This window comes from Canis lupus, chromosome 29 (assembly GCF_048164855.1).
Source record: "Canis lupus baileyi chromosome 29, mCanLup2.hap1, whole genome shotgun sequence".
Lineage (NCBI taxonomy): Eukaryota > Metazoa > Chordata > Mammalia > Carnivora > Canidae > Canis > Canis lupus.
This window is the reverse complement of record NC_132866.1, coordinates 34,232,192-34,252,287: the sequence shown is the minus strand read 5'-3', so window position 1 is coordinate 34,252,287 and position 20,096 is coordinate 34,232,192. Positions and strand designations below refer to the sequence as shown.

The following is a 20,096-nucleotide window of genomic DNA, read 5'->3' as shown; positions in this document are numbered from 1 at the left end:
GAGAAATGATTAAGAAGGCCCAGGCTTTGGCAAGCCCTGGATTCATCATGGGCTTAGCCTGAGCACTGTGTTCTTCACTTCCAGTCCTACAAGTGGATGTGTCAAGAACTGTAGGCAACATGTGTAATGATTCCTGAGAATGATTTTCCAAATAATTCTGTACCCACTGACACAGGTGTTGTACTTCCTGAACTTACCTAATCATTGTGTCCCAGAAAGACAGACAGATGTTCACACAGTACAGAAAGCTAATTTGGTAAAGCCGAAGGCCATTCAGTTCCGGAGAGCTAACTAACTAACCTAATTGCCTATTTAACACTGATTCAGGGTAAGTCTCAACACCTCTGAGCCTGAATCTTCTTGTGGATAAATATGGGTCAAAATACGGACCCGTGTTTCCCCCTCTGGGCTTCACTTTCCCTTCCATCAAATGACCAGGAAGACTCTCAGACCTGCCTCTGGCTAACCTTCCATGGCTCTGCCTTCCCTGGGATGCTGTGAAGTCAGTTCAATTATATTGACCAACCTATTGAGGAATTTCCGACCTTAGGCTCTATGGGACACCACTTGACCAGAATCATTGATGGCCACACATGGAAGAATGTCTCTATTCCAGCAGGAGGACAGCTGCCTGACAGGGGTCTGGGTGACTCCTCAGAAAGAAAAGGGTAGGGCAGCTGGCAATGGCTGTGTCTTACCCTGGCTTCCAGCCACCTGGCCTCTGCTTGTGTGTAATGCTCTTCCTCTGGGCAGCAGGCAAGTGGCAAGCAAGCCTAGAAGTCTGAATTTTCGTACAGGACACTAGCCCCAGCACAGCACCCTCACTCTCATGGAACTGCATTAGCAGCCCACATGGAAGACAAGAGAAGGGCAGGAGCTCTCAAAGCTTAGACTCTTTGGCTCCAGTTGTCCAGAAAAGTCAACAGCCTTAAACAGGGGCTCCCAGGCCCAGTGTGCACCAGCAGCACACTGGAGGACGTTGTTTTAAGACAGATTCATGGGTTATAGACTAGAACACTCTGCTTCAGTAGGTGAACATGGCCCTGAGCATCTTATTGTAACCAATTCCCCAGGGCCTTTTTGTGCACAGCTGGGCTTAGGGATCCTATTGGTTCAGGTCACGAGGAGATAGAGGAGACTAGAGGAGTCTATTTGGCAAAAGACTTTGCCAGCTAGACTCCTATCAGCTCCACCTATGCCCCAGTGGGGTTTGCAGTATGTGGAAAGCCAGGGCTTTCTAGCTGTGTCCATGTGTGAGTCTTAACATCTCAAAGTCTTGGTTATTTCATCTCTCAAGTGGGGATCCTGGTGATGACCCCTGCTTATTCATGTGGAGCTTATTTTATTTTTTCTTAAGATTTTATTTATTTATTCATGAGAGACACACAGAGAGAGGCAGAGACACAGGCAGAGGGAGAAGCAGACTCCACGTCGGTGGCCTGATATGGGACTTGATCCCGGGACTCCAGGATCACATCGAGCCGAAGGCAGGTGCTAAACCACTGAGCCACCCAGGCATCCCTCATGTGGAGTTTAAATAGACAGTGCCCACAGAGCTCTTGGCAGAGGGCTCAGCACAGAGTGAGCATTAAGTAAATACTAGTTATTGTCATTATTATTGTTGTCATTGTCATGACTTCTAAAGAAGCACAATGGCTCTCTGACAGCATGTCAGGAGCCAGCCCTATTCTAAGGATATTCTAAGGAGTCTTCCTGAGAGGAGGCCAGTAAATCCTAATCTGACTTAAAAAAAAAAAAGGAAATAAAGAAAAGGAAAGAGAGAGTAGCTAGCTTTGGGGCAGAGCCTGGGGATTTGGAAGAGCAGAGCGAGGTGCAGGCAGAGAACTGGAAAACTGTGGGCTGCCCGTGGAGTGGGGAGCGCTGGGGGCAAGGGGTAGCTTGGCTCTGTGCAGACATCAGACTCCTGGTGAGTCACTGGACCACTCCCAGCCTTCTTTCCCCCCACTCATTTGTAGAGTGGGATTGCCTGGAATGATAACTAAGGTCTCCTTCGCTATACTTCCAACACTTTTTACAAAGATGGTTCAAGTCCATTAGTCCATGAGGCTAAAAAATATTCACATTTATTCAATCTGGGTGATGAAAAAAGAAATGCCTGTTAGGATATTTCTTTAATTTCCTATACTTTTGAAAATATTTAACGATAACAAACTCAGCTATCGTTTACAAATGCCAGCTGATTGGTTCATGTTAATCCCAGCTGGTATGACCCTGGTCGAAATAGGGAAGCAGGCAAAATGGCCTGCAGTGGCCCTTCAGCTGTGTGACCGCACCCATTCTTCCCTCAGAGATCCACACTCCCTCTCAAGTTCTTTAGCCCTCCTCAGCCTCCCTTCGGCAAGGACTTGACTCATTGTTCCAGAGTTCCTGGTCTCATCTTGGGACTGGTTTGATTTGAGGTACGAACAGCTGATAGTGGCTTAATTTCAATTCCTACTTCTACTTATACACCAGATGTCATGTGTGTCAGACCTGCAGCTATGAGTGGGGAGGCTGGTGAGGAGTTTTGTTGGAGGATGAAGGTCGCATGCTACCCCTCCAACTCCACCATGTGCAAGCTGCTCCCTTGTTGCAGGGAAAAGATCAGTTTTGTCTCCGTGTTACAGTGTTCCTGCACAGAGCAATCAGAATGATACCAAAACAGCTACTCACCTCAGGCACCTGGGTGCATGCCTGCCTGTGTGTGTTTTGCTGTCAATTAGTTGCTTGTATGTAAACAAAATAGCCGCTTTATTGAAAGATTTTTCCCTTCTTAACTAGTCATTATTGCATTGTACACTCTTAGACAAAGAGAACTTTAGCTAAATTGCTTTGCAGGATATTACCCAAACAAATACAAATTCAAAGTGGGACTTTCTTTTGTTTCTTTGCTTCCCTGTGAATATCTAATCTGATACTCAATCTTTCTCTTCTTCCTTCACTCCTCCTGGTGAGTCCTTTGATTTTCTTAGTCTTAATTCTACACTAAGCATAAAATATATCTTGTATATCTGCAGTGTTACCTAAACTCAATCATTCCCTGACCAGTCTCCTACTTTCTGCCATATTCATGTATCACCCTTCCTATCACTTAGCCAGTTGTCTTTACATCAAGTCATTTATAAAATAGAATCATCATCAGAGATAAGTTTATTTTTTTCAATTTTTAGCTTTTATTTATTTATATTTTATTTCAATTCAATTTATTAACATATAGTGTATTATTAGTTTCAGAGGTAGAATTTAATGATGCATCAGTTGCATGTAATACCCAGTTACATTAAGGAGTGCCCTCCTTAATGCCCATCCCTCAGTTACCCCATCCCCCCAACACAGAGAACTTTAAATTATTTCTTTAAGTTGGAAATCACTATTACTTGACCTAAATGAGAGGTAACTATAAAAATAAATATAATAGAAAACAAAACAATGTCCCTAAATTTTAGCTGACTTCCCTATTAAGCATCTCAGTCTAAGACCTGTTTTTTTTTTTTTTTTTTTAAGATTTATTTATTTATTTGAGAGAGAGATTGGGAGAGAGCGAGCAGGTGGGAGGGGCAGAGGGAGAGAGACAGAGTCCCGAGTGGACTCCGTGCTAAGCGCAGAGCCAAAAGTGGACTCAATCTCACGATCCTAATACCATGACCTGAGACAAAACCAAGAGTCAGGGGATCCCTGGGTGGCTCAGCGGTTTAACGCCTGCCTTCAGCTGGGAAGGAGTCCTGGGATTGAGTCCCATATCAGGCTCCCTGCGTGGAGCCTGCTTCTCCCTCTGCCTGTGTCTCTGCCTTTCTCTCTCTCTCTCTCTCTCTGTGTCTCTCATGAATAAATAAATAAAATCTTAAAAAAAAAAAAATCCACACAACCAGTCCTGAGCTGAAAAGCTAACATCTTTCTCTTTATGTGACTTATTGTTAATTTAATGCCTAAAGCAATTCCTTATCTTGTGAGTAGTTATATTCCACACTTTGGAGCTCTGGACCCTTACAGATAGTCTTCTAATCCAGTCTACCTGATTCTATCCTGGCTTTACTTCGAATGCCCAAGGCATCCCCACACTTGTTAGCTTTGGGTGTCTTACACCCAAATAATGTCACAAACCATGGCTTTCCCATCTATACTTTCTCTAAATATTACTTTCCTACCACCCTTTCTCCATATTTCAATCCTTGCAACTGTAGTCCCAATGACCCTGCGTCGCCCAAGCTCTTGAACATTCTGCTATCTCCACCCATATCTGAGCAGGACCCTCTACTAATATTCATCTGTATCTCAGTCTTTCCTTTCTGCACTTCTGTTTTCCTGCGTTCTCACACCCTTCCCTTCAAACATTTATTCAGTGCCAAAATATACCCAGAGATGATTGTGAACATCCCTGAATGATTAATTTTGCCCAGGGAGCAGTCTCTTAACCCCTGCCTCCAAATACTTTCAAGGAAAGCTGACAGTGCAGTCTTTCAGAGCTTCCATTTCCTCATCTGCAAATCAAGGAAGTATAATACTGGCTGCAAGGATTAAATGATCCAGTGAAGAGAGTGCCTTGCACAATGGCCATAATAAGAGCTCAATGAGCAGTAGCAATTGTCGTTAGCCATTAAGACATTAGGTCTGACTCCAGTGCCAGCTCCTTTCAAACACTCAGCTCTTAAGCCACCCCCTTAGCCCTTGCTGCCTGCATTCAGTGGCTCTTGCCAATGCCAATACATGATTGTTTCACTTAAATTCCTGGTCAGTGATGGTTGATTGTCTGGAATGCCATTTGTGTTTGCATGGTATGTCTCTGATCTGAATTAGCCACCAGGGTCAAGTAGTTTGGAAGAAGAGTGTGATTGGAGAGCATGTTCTAGTGGTCCTACCTGAGAGGCACATGGCTTTCTGAAGGGACCTTTGTTTTTTCTCGCTTAGTTGATAGGAGTAGAAGGGACAGCTTCTGAGAAGGGATATGGCCTTTAGCCCTGAAGGGGCTTTGGAGTGGCCAGGTTCTCCAGAGTATTGGGTAATACATTCATTGTAAGTTCAGTTTCTTTGTGTGAGCTTTTCTTTGCCTTACTAGACTAAGGCAAAGACACTAGATTCCTGGAAGCCAGATTCAGCCTCTTATAAAAGGACACCAAGCAGAGAGTCATACAGTAAAGGGAGGTAAACATTCTTTTAAACTAATTTATCAATTTTACACAGCATAGTGGTGTTGGGTTACTGGAGTCAACAGCCAGCAGTCACATTCCTTAGTTGTTGGATTGGTGAAATGCATTAACAAACCCAGTAAAACTCTTTCTGATTAATCATGTTGATAAGTTTTTTTTTTTTTTTTTTTTTTGTAGTGTGTTACAAGCCCTTCTAATAATTTAATCTGCTTGGACAGCAGCCCATACTGGTGAAGTGTCTTGACTTATCTCAAGAGGTATTGCTGAGAAGGCTACCAGACCTGGAATTTTATTGGGATGTCATGTAATCATTAACATTTGTGGATATTGCTTCCCTGCATTTTGATTTCTTTCTTAAAATGAAGGAAATGTTTGTAGAGTGAGGGAAGAAAGTAAGGAAAGATGAGCCCCAGAAACAGTGCAAGGAAAGGAAGATGCTGCTATTAGCTGAAACTGAAAACACTGTCTTATTGTCAGGGATGAAAATATTTGAAAACACTAATAATAAATAACTTCAATGAACACTCATCTTTTAAAGGCAAAGGAAGATAAGTATGCATTTATCTCTCAAAAAATAAGTAGAAATCTTTTTTTTTTAAGATTTTTATTTATTTATTCATGAGAGACACACACAGAGAAAGAGAGAGGCAGAGACACAGGCAGAGGGAGAAGCAGGCTCCATGCAAGGAGCCCGACACGGGACTCAATCCCCAGGATCACACCCTGGGCTGCAGGCAACACTAAACTGCTGTGCCACCGGGGCTGCCCAATAAGTAGAAATCTTGATTCAGGTTTTTCAGCTTTGGCACTATGATGTTGTGAATAGGATAATTGTTTATTGTGGGGAGCTATCCATGTATTATAGGATGTTTAGCCTCTACCTAGTAGAGCCTGTTGCTGTCCTCTGATCCCTCTGTGACAACCAAAAAGATCTTCAGACATTGCCCGGTGTCCCATGGGGTACAAAATTGCCCTCAGTTGAGAAACACTGTTCTAGATGTATAGTTCTGAAATCTCAAATAACCTGTTATGACTCTCTGCTGATCCCATTCCATCATATTTTTTAAGACAAAAATTAAACATTTAGTTCTTCCAGTGGCCCCTTTCTCACCTGGACTTCTCTTTTCCTGATCTCTCTACATAGAGACCTTCAGTCTACATGTCTACACTGTTTTCTCCTGCTCCTCCTTCTACACACTACACTGTACTAAACAATTGATAGTAACAGCTTGCTAAAGGGAACTCTTTCTCCCTTAAGTTTGTGACACCTCAGAGGCAGTCTAGACAAAATTCCTCAAATTATTCAGAGATAAAATGAATATTCTTTAATTTAAAATAAATGTCTAGCGGATCCCTGGTTGGCTCAGCAGTTTGGCACCTGCCTTTGGCCCAGGGCATGATCCTAGAGACCTGGGATCGAATCCCACATTGGGCTTCCTGCATGGAGCCTACTTCTCCCTCTGCCTGTGTCTCTGCCTAAATAAATAAATAAATAAATAAATAAATAAATAAATAAATAAAATCTTTACAAAAATAAATGTCTAAATAAAAGCAACTTAAATGAGACAAGAGGCAGCAAGAAGTAGCCCAATTACTGGAATTTAAAATAGCTCATGTCTATAGGCAGAGGACCTGAATAGACATTTTGCCAAAGAAGACATACAGATGGCCAACATGAAAAGATGCTCAACATCACTCATCATCAGGGAAATGCAAATCAAAACCACAATGAGATTTCACCTCACACCTGTCAGAAGGGCTAGTATCAAAAAAGACAAAAACTCATAAGTGTTGGCAAGGGTGTGGAGTAAAGGGAACCCTTGTGTACTACCGGTAGGAAGATAAATTGGTGCAAACACTGTGGAAAACAGTATGGAGTTTCCTCAGAAAAAATAAAAATAGAACTAATATATGATCCAGTAATTCCACTACTGAGTACTCAAAGAAAACAAAAGCACCAATTTGAAAAGATACAAGCACCCTTGTGTTTATGCAGCGTGATTTACAATAGCCAAGACAGGGAAGCAACCCAAGTGTCCATCCATGGATGAATGGATAAAGATGTGGTATATATACAATGGAATATTACTCAGCCATAAAAAAATGAGATTTTGCTGTTTGTGACAACATGAATGGACCTAGAGGGTAATAAGTGAATAAGTGAAATAAAGCAGAGAAAGACACATATCATATGATTTCATTTATATGTGAAATCTGAAAAACAAAACAAATGAACAAATAAAAAACCAAACAGACTCTTAGAGAACAGCAGAGGGGAGATGGTGGGGGGGATGGGTGAAATAGGTACAGGGTAGTAAGAGGTACAACCTTCCAGTTGTAAAATAAATAAGTCATGGAGATGAAAAGTACAACAGAGGGAATATAGCATATAAAAAAAAGCTCACATCTATTAAGTGCTTGCTTGGCACCACACCCATTATCTTATTTAATTCACATGTTACCCACATTTATCAGATGAGGAAATAGAAGTTTAATGAAGTGATTTGTTCAAGTCCCCAGAGCTGAACTGGAAGCATGTGAATTTGATCGCAGGCAATCTGACCCTGGGGTGGGCCCTCAGCCCTTCATACAGCCAGCTACAGGCCTAAAGAGGTAGAGGATCTCTGAATGGGGCTGGGGACCAAGGGGAGAGATGACTTTTCAGGAGTTGTAAGAACAACTTGGCTGAATTCTAGAGGCCCCAGCTTTCAGTGTCTGGGCCTATGCAAATCTGCAAGTGAGTGTGGTCCCATTTCTTTGTTTCCATCTGCCTTAGTGAAACTGCCTCTGCTTAGCGGTGTGGAGTATTGCTTTCTTAGTTTAGAAAGTGCATTTATAAAGGCAGCTGAAGTGAAGAATATGGTTCAAGAGGGTGCCCCAGCTTGCAGGTGTTGGGAGAATAGGGTGGGGGTGGGGAATGTAGGGCTGGAGGATGGAGAAATAAGTTAAGCCTTTGATCCTTGAGGAATGTGGGAAGAAAAAAAGGATGGACATAGGTCCAAAGCCTCGGCTGTACCTGGACCTATCCTAAAAACTCTGTTTTTGTTCATTTTGTATTTCTAATACAAAAGCACAAAGGAGATAGTTGTAGTTTCCAATTTCTTGGTGGCAAAATTGCCTGCAGACATTGTAGAAGATTTCCACATGCCCTTCTGTACTACAATAGTAAACATGTTTACTGGAGAAAAACTAAAAACAAGAAGGAAAAAGTAACAATATAACTGACAATGCCACTGCATGGCAAAATCCGCTGCTTATACATTGTAAACCAGACTCTTGCAGGTCACAGAATCTTCAAGAGAATTGTCATCAAATGATTGGTTGAACAAGATGGGAAGGGGGGAGGAAAGGAGAGGCCACAGTGAAGGCCAAAATTAACAAGATCATCCAACCCGTATTAGCTGCCATCTGACTGCTTTAATAAGCTCCTACATTCTGCAGGGAGCAGCGTGTCAGTTCCTAAGTACAGGGCACCCATGAGGCTCCTCCTTGACCACTGACCATAGGTATCATCTCTGCCTTGCTCTAAACACCCTCCTCCCAAAGGTGGAGCAAGGCCTCTCAAGGGCTTTGGAAAACCCTGCATCCCCCCTCCTCCGCCTGCCCCCAACAATCCGAGCCAGTCACCCATGCTGTGAGTGCTGGAACATAGTCTTCCAGTGCTCTCTCCTGGGTAGCCCTTAAAGGGCTCTTAAAGCTTCAGGGTTCTCTCTGGAAATCACCCCACCTGGGCCTTCTGAAAGGCTGCACCACACTAGACCACTGGAAAACAGGAGGAAAGCCCGAGTCACAGAATCATTGGGAAAACTTTTTTGCACTGAAGTCTGCTGTCAGACTGTCTTCTCTTCTAATGCTGTGTAACCCAATGTTGTATGTGTTCATCACGTGTGATTTCTTAAAAAGATTTTATTTATTTATTTGAGAGAGAGGGAGAGGAAGGGGGAGAGAGAGAGGGAGAAGCAGACTCCCCACTGAGCAGGGAGCCCTATGTGGGAGTCGATCCCCAGGTGTCCCTCATCCTGTGTGATTTAGATACTTTTTCCTTTGAGGGTGGGGGATGTTTACCTCTTATATTGATGGTTTGATTTGTTTCTTTGTTTTTGTTACAGAGAGAGAGCCTGTGGTGGGGTGGAGGGTTGGGTGGTGTGTGGGAGGGGCAAAGGGAGAGGGAGAATTTTAAGCAGGCTCAGTGCTCCGTATAGAGCCTCAGGATTAGATCTTAAAACCCTGAGATCATGACCTGAGCCAAAATTGAGAGTCTGCAGCCTAACCTACTAAGCCACCCAGGCACCCCTTGATTTGTTTTTAATAGAAGACCATCAATAGGGGGCACCTGGGGATGCCTGGGTGGCTCAGCAGTTGAGTGTCTGCCTTTGGCGCAGGGCATGATCCTGGAGTCCCAGGATCAAGTCCCGCATTGGGCTCCCTGAATGGAACCTGTGTTTGTGTCTGTGTCTGTGTCTCTGTCTCTCTCGGTGTTGCTCATGAATAAATAAAAAAAAAAAATCTTAAAAAAAAAAAATAAGGGCACTTGGGTGGCTCAGTCTGTTAACCATATGCCTTTGGCTCAGGTCATGATCTCAGGATCCTGGGATCAAGCCCTGTGTTGACTTTGACATGTTTCTAGCTCTGCTTCTCCCTCTCCCTCAGCCCCTCCCTCCTCCTCATGCTCTCTCTCTTTCTCTCAAATAAATAAATAAATAAACAAACAAACAAAACTTTTTAAAAAGAGAAGAAAACCATCAACAGTACAGAAGAGCATATATAGTGAAAATTGTTTTTCCTTTAACCTCTCATCTAATCTCCCAGTTCTCTTCCCCAGAAGCAGCCATGGCTACTGAGTGACTAAACAGCTGTCTCAGTCCCTTTTGAGTCTTCCCAGTACACAGAGGACCAACACCCAAAGCTCCAGCAGGGTCTCCAAAGCCCTGCCCAGCCATCCAGGCTTTTCTGGAGCCACATTTTTCCTTGTACTGTGCTCCAACTGTACTGGCCTTCCCTCCATTCCTACCTTGGGACCTTTGCCCATGGTGGCTGCTCCACCTGGGTGCTGTCCCCACTTCCTGTGTCCAGCTAGGCTCTGCAGGTCTTGGCTTACATACAACTTCCTCAGAGGGGCCTTCCTGACCTCCTTCTCTCAACTAAGGCCGTCTCTAACCTGTCTGCAGCTGGATCATTTCCTGTGGAGCATCTTCTCAACTTGTCTTATATTTATTTGAGTGACTATGTGTTTAATGTCTGTCTCCAACTAGGCTATAAGCTCTCTGAGGGCAGGGGCTCCAGCATCCCACACAGATGGGGTGTCCTGCACACAGTGTTTGACTTACCGGGGGAATAAATGTTGTCTTGATTGAATATTTGGTTAGTGGAAGGCAATTGTGTTTTTGTGGATTTTCTGATTTTTAACTTAAAAAAATTTATGGAACATCTCCAATGTATATCAAAGTAGGACCAGTGCATTGAACCCCTATACACATTACCTTAACTCACAAGCTGTCAAGATTCTGCCAATTTGTATAATTTTACCCTCTTTTACTTTACTTTTTTTTTTTAGCCTGCTGAAGGTACAGAAACATTAATGATAGCTGCCATTTATTGAGTGTTTACTATGTGCTGGTAACTGTGTTAAATGTTTCTAATGGGTAGTATTTTTTTAATCCTCTCAGCAACTCTGCTGAATGGGCTTTATTTATTTATTTATTTATTTGCTGGGTACAGTATACTTTATTGATGGTACATGACAAGGTAGGGCTCCCCAAGCCCCTCCCCTTCCTCAGGGGTCTGGGATGTAAATTGGAGGTCAGGAGATTCTCAGTGTTGGGGGATTAAGTGGGGCAGGGACTCCCCAGCAGCTGAGGGCCTCTCTCTTCCTCTTGTTCTCACCGGGGCTGGTGGTCCAGGAGACTCTTACTCCTTGGAGGCCATGTGGACCATGAGGTCCACCACTTGATTGCTGTAGCCAAATTCATTGTCATACCAGGAAATGAGCTTGACAAAGTGGTCATTGAGGGCAATGCCAGCCCTGGCATTGAAGGTGGAAGAGTGGGTGTCACTGTTGAAGTTGCAGGAGACAACCTGGTCCTCAGTGTAGCCCAGGATGCCCTTGAGGGGGCTGTCCGATGCCTGCTTCATCACCTTCTTGATGTCATCATATTTGGCAGCTTTCTCCAGGCAGCAGGTCAGATCCACAACTGACACATTGGGGGTGGGGACATGGAAGGCTATGCCAGTGAGCTTCACTTTCAGCTCAGGGATGGCCTTGCCCACAGCCTTGGTGGCACCAGTGGAAGCAGGGATGATGTTCTGGCCAGCCCCTCGGCTGTCACGCCACAGGTTCCCAGAGGGGCCATCCCTGGTCTTTTGGGTGGCAGTGATGGCATGGACAGTGGTCATGAGAACCCTCCACGATGCCGAAGTTGTCATGAGTGACTGGCCAGAGGAGCCAAGCAGTTGGTGGTACAGAAGGCATTGCTGACAATCTTGAGGGAGTTGTCATACTTCTTGTGGTTCACACCCATCACAAACATGGGGGTATCAGCAGAAGGAGCAGAGATGATGACTCTCTAGGCCCCACCATTCAAGTGAGCCCCAGCCTTCTCCATGGTGGTGAAGACCCCAGTGGACTCCACAACATACTCAGCACCAGCATCACCCCATTTGATGTTGGTGGGATCTCACTCCTGGAAGATGGAGATAGACTTCCCATTAATGACAAGATTCCTGTTCTCAGCCTTGACCATGCCGTGGAATTTGCCATGGGTGGAATCATACTGGAACATGTACACCATGGAGTTAATGTCAATGAAGGGGTCATTGATGGCGACAATATCCACTTCACCAGAGTTAAAAGCAGCCCTGGTGACCAGGCGCCCAATTCGGCCAAATCTATTCACTCTGACCTTCACCATCGTGTTTCCAGGACGCGGCTGGCACTGTGCCAGAAGATGCAGCTGTCTGTTGAATGGGGAGGAGCAGAGAGCCCTAAGTGGGCATTATTATTCCCATTTTGGAGATGAGGAAACTGAGACAGTTTAAGTCACTTTGTGCAGTGTCCTCCACTCAGTGGATGGAAAAGCTAGGCTGAGAATCCAGGTCTCTGACTCCAGAGTCCAGATTCTCAACCACCAACCTGCTTGTTGCAGACTTAATCAAATACACATCTCTCTCACCTGCCTTCCTTTTTGATACCTACAGACTTTAAAAATGTTTGAAGCATTTTTATTGTGCCTAGGCTGTAAGGGAAATGTTCTCATGTCTGTGAAAGGAGCATGGCAATTGGCTTTATTATTCTCCTATAAAAACACCAACTCAGCCAATAAATGCTTATTGAACCCTTTTTTATTTACCAAGCACTGGGTTTTAGAGCTGGGAAAACAATAGTGAGAAAAAAATAAATACCATCCTTGCTCTAGTGGAGCAGAGTCAAGTCCAGACCCTCATCTACTTTTTTCTTTCCTTCTGCTTCACAACTATCTGAAGCAATACTACTTTCATTTCTGATTGGGCAGAGGAAGGATAAAGATATGTAATTCAAAACAGGGCTGCTGTGTACTGTTATGCAGTTAGTGCACTGCACAAAAACACCTGGTTGAGGAGGCAGGTTGGAGCTGGTTCCAACCTGAGCCCCATTTGCCAAGCTGAGACCCTGACCTGAGGCTACACATTCCTGAGGAAGAGGTGCGTTCTCAACACCTCCCCCCTTCCCACTGCAGGCCCACAGAGGCATTACATAGCCCAAGGTGGCCTTTTTTGGTAGAGCTAGGAAAAGAATGGAAAGGAGAGAGTAAAACTGCCCTGTCACATTGAAGTTTCATGAAATTTACCATTTGTGCTCTTCATGTCTCCCATTGACTTCAATGATGAAATTTGAAGGGACTTCAGGTATTCGTTTATGTTCAACAGATGTTATTTCTGGGTCACCTGGGTGGCTCAGCCGGTGAGCATCTGCCTTTGGACAGATGCCTGGACACCCAGGATCGAGTCCCACATCGGGCTCCCTGCATGGAGCCTGCTTCTCTCTCTGCTTATGTCTCTACCTCTCTCTCTGTGTGTCTCTCATGAATAAATAAATTAAATATTTTTTTAAAACTCCAGACATTATTTCTTCTCTTTTTTTTAAAAAAAAATTTATTTATTTATTTTAGATAAACAGAGGGAGAAAGAGAGTTACTACGGAAGTGGGGGAGGGCCCGAGGGGGAGGAAGAGAAAGAATCCCAAGTAGATTCTGAGCTGAGCTTAGAGCCCGATGTGGGGCTCAATCTCATGGCCCTGAGATCATGACCTGAGCTGAAACCAAGAGTCAGACAACTGACTGAGCCACCCAGGCTCCCAGACATTATTTCTTAGAGCTGTTTTAGGTTGACAGCAAAATTGGGTTGAAGGTACAGCGATTTCCTGTGTGTGTGTATATATATATATATATATATATATATATATATATATATATATGTATATATATATATATATCTTTTGCCCCAGCACATGCGTTGCTTCCCTCATTATCAACATCCCCCAACAGAGGATAATAATCATATGCCAATGTAAGTTCACCAGTTATAACAAAAAAGGCCAAAGGCCTTAAGGTTTTGATGACAATAAGAATCAAGTACTGGTTCAACATAGGAAGAATGCATAGTGGTTAAAAGCATAAGATGTAAAGGGTATACATTATGACTTAAGAAACTTCCTGTGGGATGTGCCTGACTGACTCAGTCAGTAGAACATGTGACTCTTGATCTCAGGGTTGTGAATTTGAATCCCATATTGAGGGTAGAGATTACTTTAAAAAAAAAGAGAGAGAGAAGGAAAAAAAAAAAAAGAAACTTCCCAACATGGGGCGCCTGGGTGGCTCAGTCGGTTAAGCATCTGCCTTGGGCTTAGGTTGTGATGCCAGAGCCCTGGAATCAAGCCCCACACTGGGCTCCCTGCCCAGTGGAGAGCCTGTTTTTCCCTCTCCCTCTGCTGCTCCCTCTGGTTGTGCTCTCTTTCTCTCTCTAATAAACAAACAAAATCTTTAAGAAAAAAAAAATAAAGAAACTTCCTGCCAACATGTAACTGGAAATAATGGGAAGAATTAGTAATAGTTTTCAATTGGCTCATTTCTTAGACTTAATTTCTAAAGTTGAGTGGATCATCTCATCATAATGATGAAGAAAATAATAATTACAAAGCTGTCTATGAATTAACCCAGAAGTTTTCCATTAAAAAAATTGAGATTTAAATGAAATGTAACATTGCATAAGTTTAAGGTATGCATGTTAATTTTATATATTGCAATATAGTTGCCATTGTAGTGTTAGTTAAAGCTTCTAGGACATCATATAATTGTCATTTCTTTCTTTCTGATGAGAATAATTAAGATTTAGTCTCTTAGCAAATGTGTTATTTATAATGCAGCGTTGTTCTCTATAATCACTATACTGTGCATTACATCTCCAGGACTTATTTATCTATTAGCTGCTAGGTTGTACCCTTAAACAACTTCTCTCCTATTTCCTCATCCCTCAGGCTCTGGTGACAACCATTCTATTCTGTTTTTAAGTTTGGCTTGTTTAGATTCCTCATGTAAATGATACCATACAGTATTTCTGACTTATCTCACTTAGTATAATGTACTCAAGTTGTATCCATGTTGGCATAAATGGCAGGATTTCCTTCTTTCTCATGGGTGAATAATATTCCATTGTGTATGTGTATGTGTATGTGCTATACCACTTTTTTTTTATCCATTCATCCTTTGATAGATACTTGGGCTATTTCCATATGCTGACTATTGTGAATAACACTACATGTAACTCTATAATACCCTGTTTTTGTTTCCTTTGGATATATACCCAGAAGTGGAATTGCTGCATCATATGGTACTTCTTTTTTTTTTTTTAATATTTATTTATTTATTTATGATAGACAGAGAGAGAGAGAGAGAGAGAGAGGCAGAGACACAGGAGGAGGGAGAAGCAGGCTCCATGCTGGGACCCCAACGTGGGACTTGATCCTGGGTCTCCAGGATTGCACCCTGGGCCAAAGGCAGGCGCCAAACTGCTGAGCCACCCAGGGATCCCCCTCTGCCTATTTTTAAATTGAGTTTAAATTGAGTTTATTATTGGCTTATAGGAGTTCTTTATATGTTTTGGATATTAACTCCTCCCTGTTTTTATTATTGTGTATAAAATTTTAATTAATTTAGTGAACACAGATACGTGGAGGGCCTTGTACTAAGAATTTTACACACGTTGCTTTATTTAATTCTCTTCATAGTCCCATAAGAGAGTGTTTTCTCTCAGTTTATATAGAGAGACACTGACATTTGACTTACCCAAGGTCATATAACAAAGAAGTGCTAAAAATGGGGCTTGAACGTGGTCTATTTGACTCCAAAATCTGCACATGTCACCACCATCTTATGCTCCTCTGTTTTAGGAGAAGAGATCTATTGACTAAGCTTTCAGGTCCCTATCTTGACCAGAGTACCCGCCACACAAATTTCAGACTTCTATAAAGTATTTCCAGTCTACTTCAATTTGGAATCTTTCTCAGCTTTCCTTCCTTAAATATCTGCTACCCTCATAATGTAGCACTGGTGCCCAGGAATCCTTCTTGGGGAGTGCAGCTAACTGACCACTCTTTCTAGTGTAACCACAACTCACAAAACCCAAACCAACCCTGGCCTTTTATCTGTGTCAACCTCAGCCAAAGCTCTAAACTGAGATATACAAAATCTAATAGGATTTTTCTCCTTGGTAGTATCCTCACAGACGTCCATAGGGAGGGCAATCATTTAAAAGGACCAAGACAAGAAAGTTGTGTATGATTCAGTTCAGAGGGGGATAAGAGAAACTTCAGTTGAACATGAAGAATGCAGTTGTGGGCATTTGGGGCAGGAGGTGGTGTCACTGAGAGATGGTTTCCATGGTTCTAAGATCACAAGTGGGATCGGGAGTTGATTATAATTATTTTTTGCTTTGGGTTCAAGGGAGATTAATTAGATAATTGGTTTGCAGTTCTTGAGTGGCATGGTATTTTATTTCACCTTTAACTCTTGGGAGCCCACAGCTTTTGTAAGGCAAATTCACCAGTAATAATAACTCCTATTTGTATTACTTTTACCCTTTGCTATTTTGGACGCTTTAATTTCATTTCATTTAATTCTTAGAAACATTCTGTCAATACCTCTCATTTTACAGATGACAAGAGGGAGGTCCAGGTAGGGCAAATAACTTGCTTAAGGGAACAGCTAGTAAGTAGAAGAGACTGGATTCAACCTAGGCAGCCTGCCTCCAGGCTGGGCTCTTAACCTCTATTCCCTGTACTCTCGAATTCTTGCGGTGGGGGCAGAGGGAGTAAGGATGTCTATCCAATCCATTTCACATATAGAGCTTGTTAGGCTGCAAATGCCTGGGATGCTTCTTGCCACCTTTTTTGTTTCCAAGACTAGGGGTTTTCCCCCAAACACTCTTGGCCTGTGTCCCACATTCACTCCTCCCCTGGGGAGATGGAGTGTTACCTGAATGGGGAAAGGGGCCTGCATGACCTATCTATCTTCTTTCTCTTGTTCTTTCTTTGGGTTGCAGTCTTCTTGTAGAGACTATACATTTTGATCTACTCCTCCAGGGGTAGGTCTCCCCTGTGGGGTGACGATGGGGAAGCCTTGGGTGGTCCAGTGCTCCAGAGTACGTAAGGCTGCCTAACAGGTTCAGTGCCAGGAGGCCTCTTGCTTCACTTAAACCCCATATCCATATCAGCTTAATAGAGAGGATGCTTTTGAACCTTAACTGATTTTCCTTTGTCTTATTTCTCAGTTGATCTTCAACTCAGATGGAGGTGTTATGTGTATCCTTATCACACCCTCCCCCAAGAACTATTGAGGGAACTAAAGAATTCTAGATAAATAATTAAGATATCACGTGAATTAAAGACTCTTGATCTAGCATCCAATGAATCCAAGGTGATCAGTTCATCAACTAAGCTAAAAAAAGGGAACAGAGCAGGTATTTTACTTACATGATCCTTTAACAATCATGTGAGCTGAGGCTTATTATCTCTATTACTTATAAGAAATTTACATTCTCTTCACTCAGAAAATATTGGATGTGGCCCACAAGCCAGGATTTGTTTTATTTTTATTTTTTTTCTTCAAAAAAATTTTTTATTTAAGTTTTGCCAACATATAGTATAACGCCCAGTGCTCCTCTCATGCCAGGCTTTGTTTTAGGAGGCTTGGAGAGGTAATGAGCATTGCTCAAGGTTGTATAGCTGGTCAGTGAAGGAGCTAAGATTTGAATCCAGCTCTGATCAATGACCCAGGTTAAGCATATCTAAGACAGAAGGGAGGGTGGGAACAAGTTAAAAAAAGTGATAATAAATGTGTCTTGAGCCCCGATGTTATATCAGTGTGTAACTTTATACCATTCAATGCTTGTGGGGCATTATCTCATTAAATCCTTGCATCACTCTTATAAAGTAGGTATGTTTTTCCTCATTGAACACATGTAGAGCCTGAAGTTTAATGATGTTAAATAGTTTTCCAAAGGCTACACAGTAAATGGTAGAGTTTAACCCAGCTTCTTCTCATTCCAAACGTTGAGTTCCTGAGAAGTTTGTTTTTCTGGAGCTTACAAAAGTTTTTGGGAGCAAGTTTTTGGGAGCCCATTGTGGGACTTATGCCTCTGATATAATATTAGAGCATTTTGAAACCATTAATTAACAAGTGTAGATCAACCTGGGGGTGTGCATGGAGGTGCTGAGGGGTATGGGAAGAATGGGGAGGACAGTAGAGTCATCAGCTTTGGGTAGGTTCACCCAAGCTTGCTGATATAGGCTTGATGACAATGAGGAAAAATATCATGGCGACTTTGAGAATCAGGGAGAATTTTTGAATGGCCTGTGTTTGTATGTGGTAAATCATTTGTAAGAAAGAAACAAAACAAAAGCAGCAACAACAAAACCCCGCTGTCTCTGAAATCGAGGAACTGCCCTAACATGAAGATTGCCTTTCTCTAGGTTTTAAGGATTTTGTTTGCATGAGACTACAAAGACCCTAGATTTTGCCATGGCTTTCTGTTAACTAAGTGGTGACAGTGGGGAGTTATTTAATTTTTCTGGACCTTAATATTCTTATCTTTAAAATGGGGAAAGAAGGGATTCCTGGGTAGCTCAGCAGTTTGGCCCAGGGCGTGATCCTGGAGACCCGAGATTGAGTCCCACATTGGGCTCCCTGCATGGAGCCTGCTTCTCCCTCGGCCTGTGTCTCTGACTCTCTCTCTCTCTCTCTCTTTCTCTGTGTCTCTCATGAATGAATGAATAAAATCTTTTAAATAAAAAAATACATAAAATGGGGAAAGAATATGTGCCCTCTGAAATTCCATCTAGCAATAATATTTTTTTTTTCCTCTTCAGCAGGACAGGGAAGAATACCAGTTTTCCCCAGAATTTCTGGTACATGGATGATGATCAATAAATGTAAGTTGAATTGAACTAATTAGAGACAATGATACTAACTGAAAAGCAGATTCCCTTGCATAGTAAGCACGTCCTGTTTGCTATATTCTTGTGCCTGTGTTCCATACTTCATCACTTCTGGCTCTCAATTAACAAACATGGCATTTCCCTGTAGATGAAACCTCTCCCCCAGATCACTCTGCTTCCTTCTTTCTAAACTCTGTCTAGAATGGGCTCAATCGCTCCATAAATCCCTTACATTTTTAATTCTTCTTACATAGTTTTCTGATTTCCTAGTTTTTAACTACAGCTAAATTGGCTACATACTTATTCTACATTTTGAATTTTTTAAAAAAGATTTTCTTTATTTATTCATGAGAGACACACAGAGAGAGGCAGAGAGAGAAGCAGGCTCCATGCAGGGAGCCCAATGTGGGACTCATGCCCTGGGCCGAAGGCAGATGCTCAACCGCTGAGCCACCCAGGCATACCCTACATTTTTAATTTAATGGATATGTGGAGAGTCTCATTTACTCCTTCTGTACCTGAACAAATGTCTCCATGAGAGGCATGAATGTAACCACATGATTGAAGGAGTAATACCTTGGGCAGTGGCTTCAATTGCAGGCTTAAGTTTTAGTAGTGACTATTTCTTTAAAGTTAATTTTTTTTAAAAAGATTTTATTTATTTATTCATGAGATACACAGAGAGAGGGAGAAAGAGGAATAGACACAGGCAGAGGGAGAAGCAGGCTCCATGCAGGGAGCCTGACGTGGGACTCGATCCTGGGACTCCAGGATCATGCCCTCGGCCAAAGGCAGGTGCTAAACCACTGAGCCACCCAGGGATCCCCTAAAGTTAATTTTTTTATGAAGAGTATACAGTGATAAGGATTCCTGGCTGACTCAGTTGATTAAGCATCCAACTCTTGATTTTGGCTCAGATCATGATCTTAGGGTCATGAGATTGAGCCCTGTGTTGGGCTCTGCACTGAGTGTGGAGCCTACTTAAAATTCTCTTTCTCCCTCTCTCTCTGCCTCCCTGCCCCCTGCTCCTGGACCCACATGGTCTCTCTCTCTCTCCCCCCTCCCCCCTCCCAAAAGAAAGAAAGAAAGAAAGAAAGAAAGAAAGAAAGAAAGAATATACAGTGATAAGAATAGCATTTCAAGAAGGAAGATCATTCCACATGTTTGGTTTAAACAGATAAATTTGACAAAAAATTGACAAAAAATTGACAAAAAAAAATAAACAGATAAATTTAGTATTATACAGATGAAACAATCATGTATTTTTTTAAAAAGATTTTATTTATTTATTCATTGAGACAGAGAGAGAGAGAGAGAAAGAGGCAGAGTCACAGGCAGAGGGAGAAGTAGGCTCCATGCAGGGAGCCCGACATGGGACTCGATCCTGGGTCTCCAGGATCACACCCTTGGCTGCAGGCAGCTCTAAAACGCTGTGCCACCGAGGCTGCCCGACAATCATGTATTTGATAGAATTTTTCACCCTTTAT

The 20,096-nt window shown here is 42.6% G+C and overlaps 1 long non-coding RNA gene and 1 pseudogene across 2 annotated transcripts in view; one reads left to right on the top strand and one right to left on the bottom strand.

Annotated features, from left to right (window-relative positions):
* The window catches only part of LOC140621136 (uncharacterized), a 64,358-nt gene that overhangs the window by 26,370 nt on the left and 17,892 nt on the right, over positions 1 to 20,096 (top strand). For both annotated transcript variants that reach the window (XR_012020870.1, XR_012020871.1), the window contains exon 3: positions 18,541 to 18,603. This is a non-coding gene — a long non-coding RNA (uncharacterized lncRNA). The remainder of the gene's footprint in view (positions 1 to 18,540; positions 18,604 to 20,096) is intronic.
* Positions 10,981 to 12,110, bottom strand: LOC140620597 (glyceraldehyde-3-phosphate dehydrogenase-like; annotated as a pseudogene).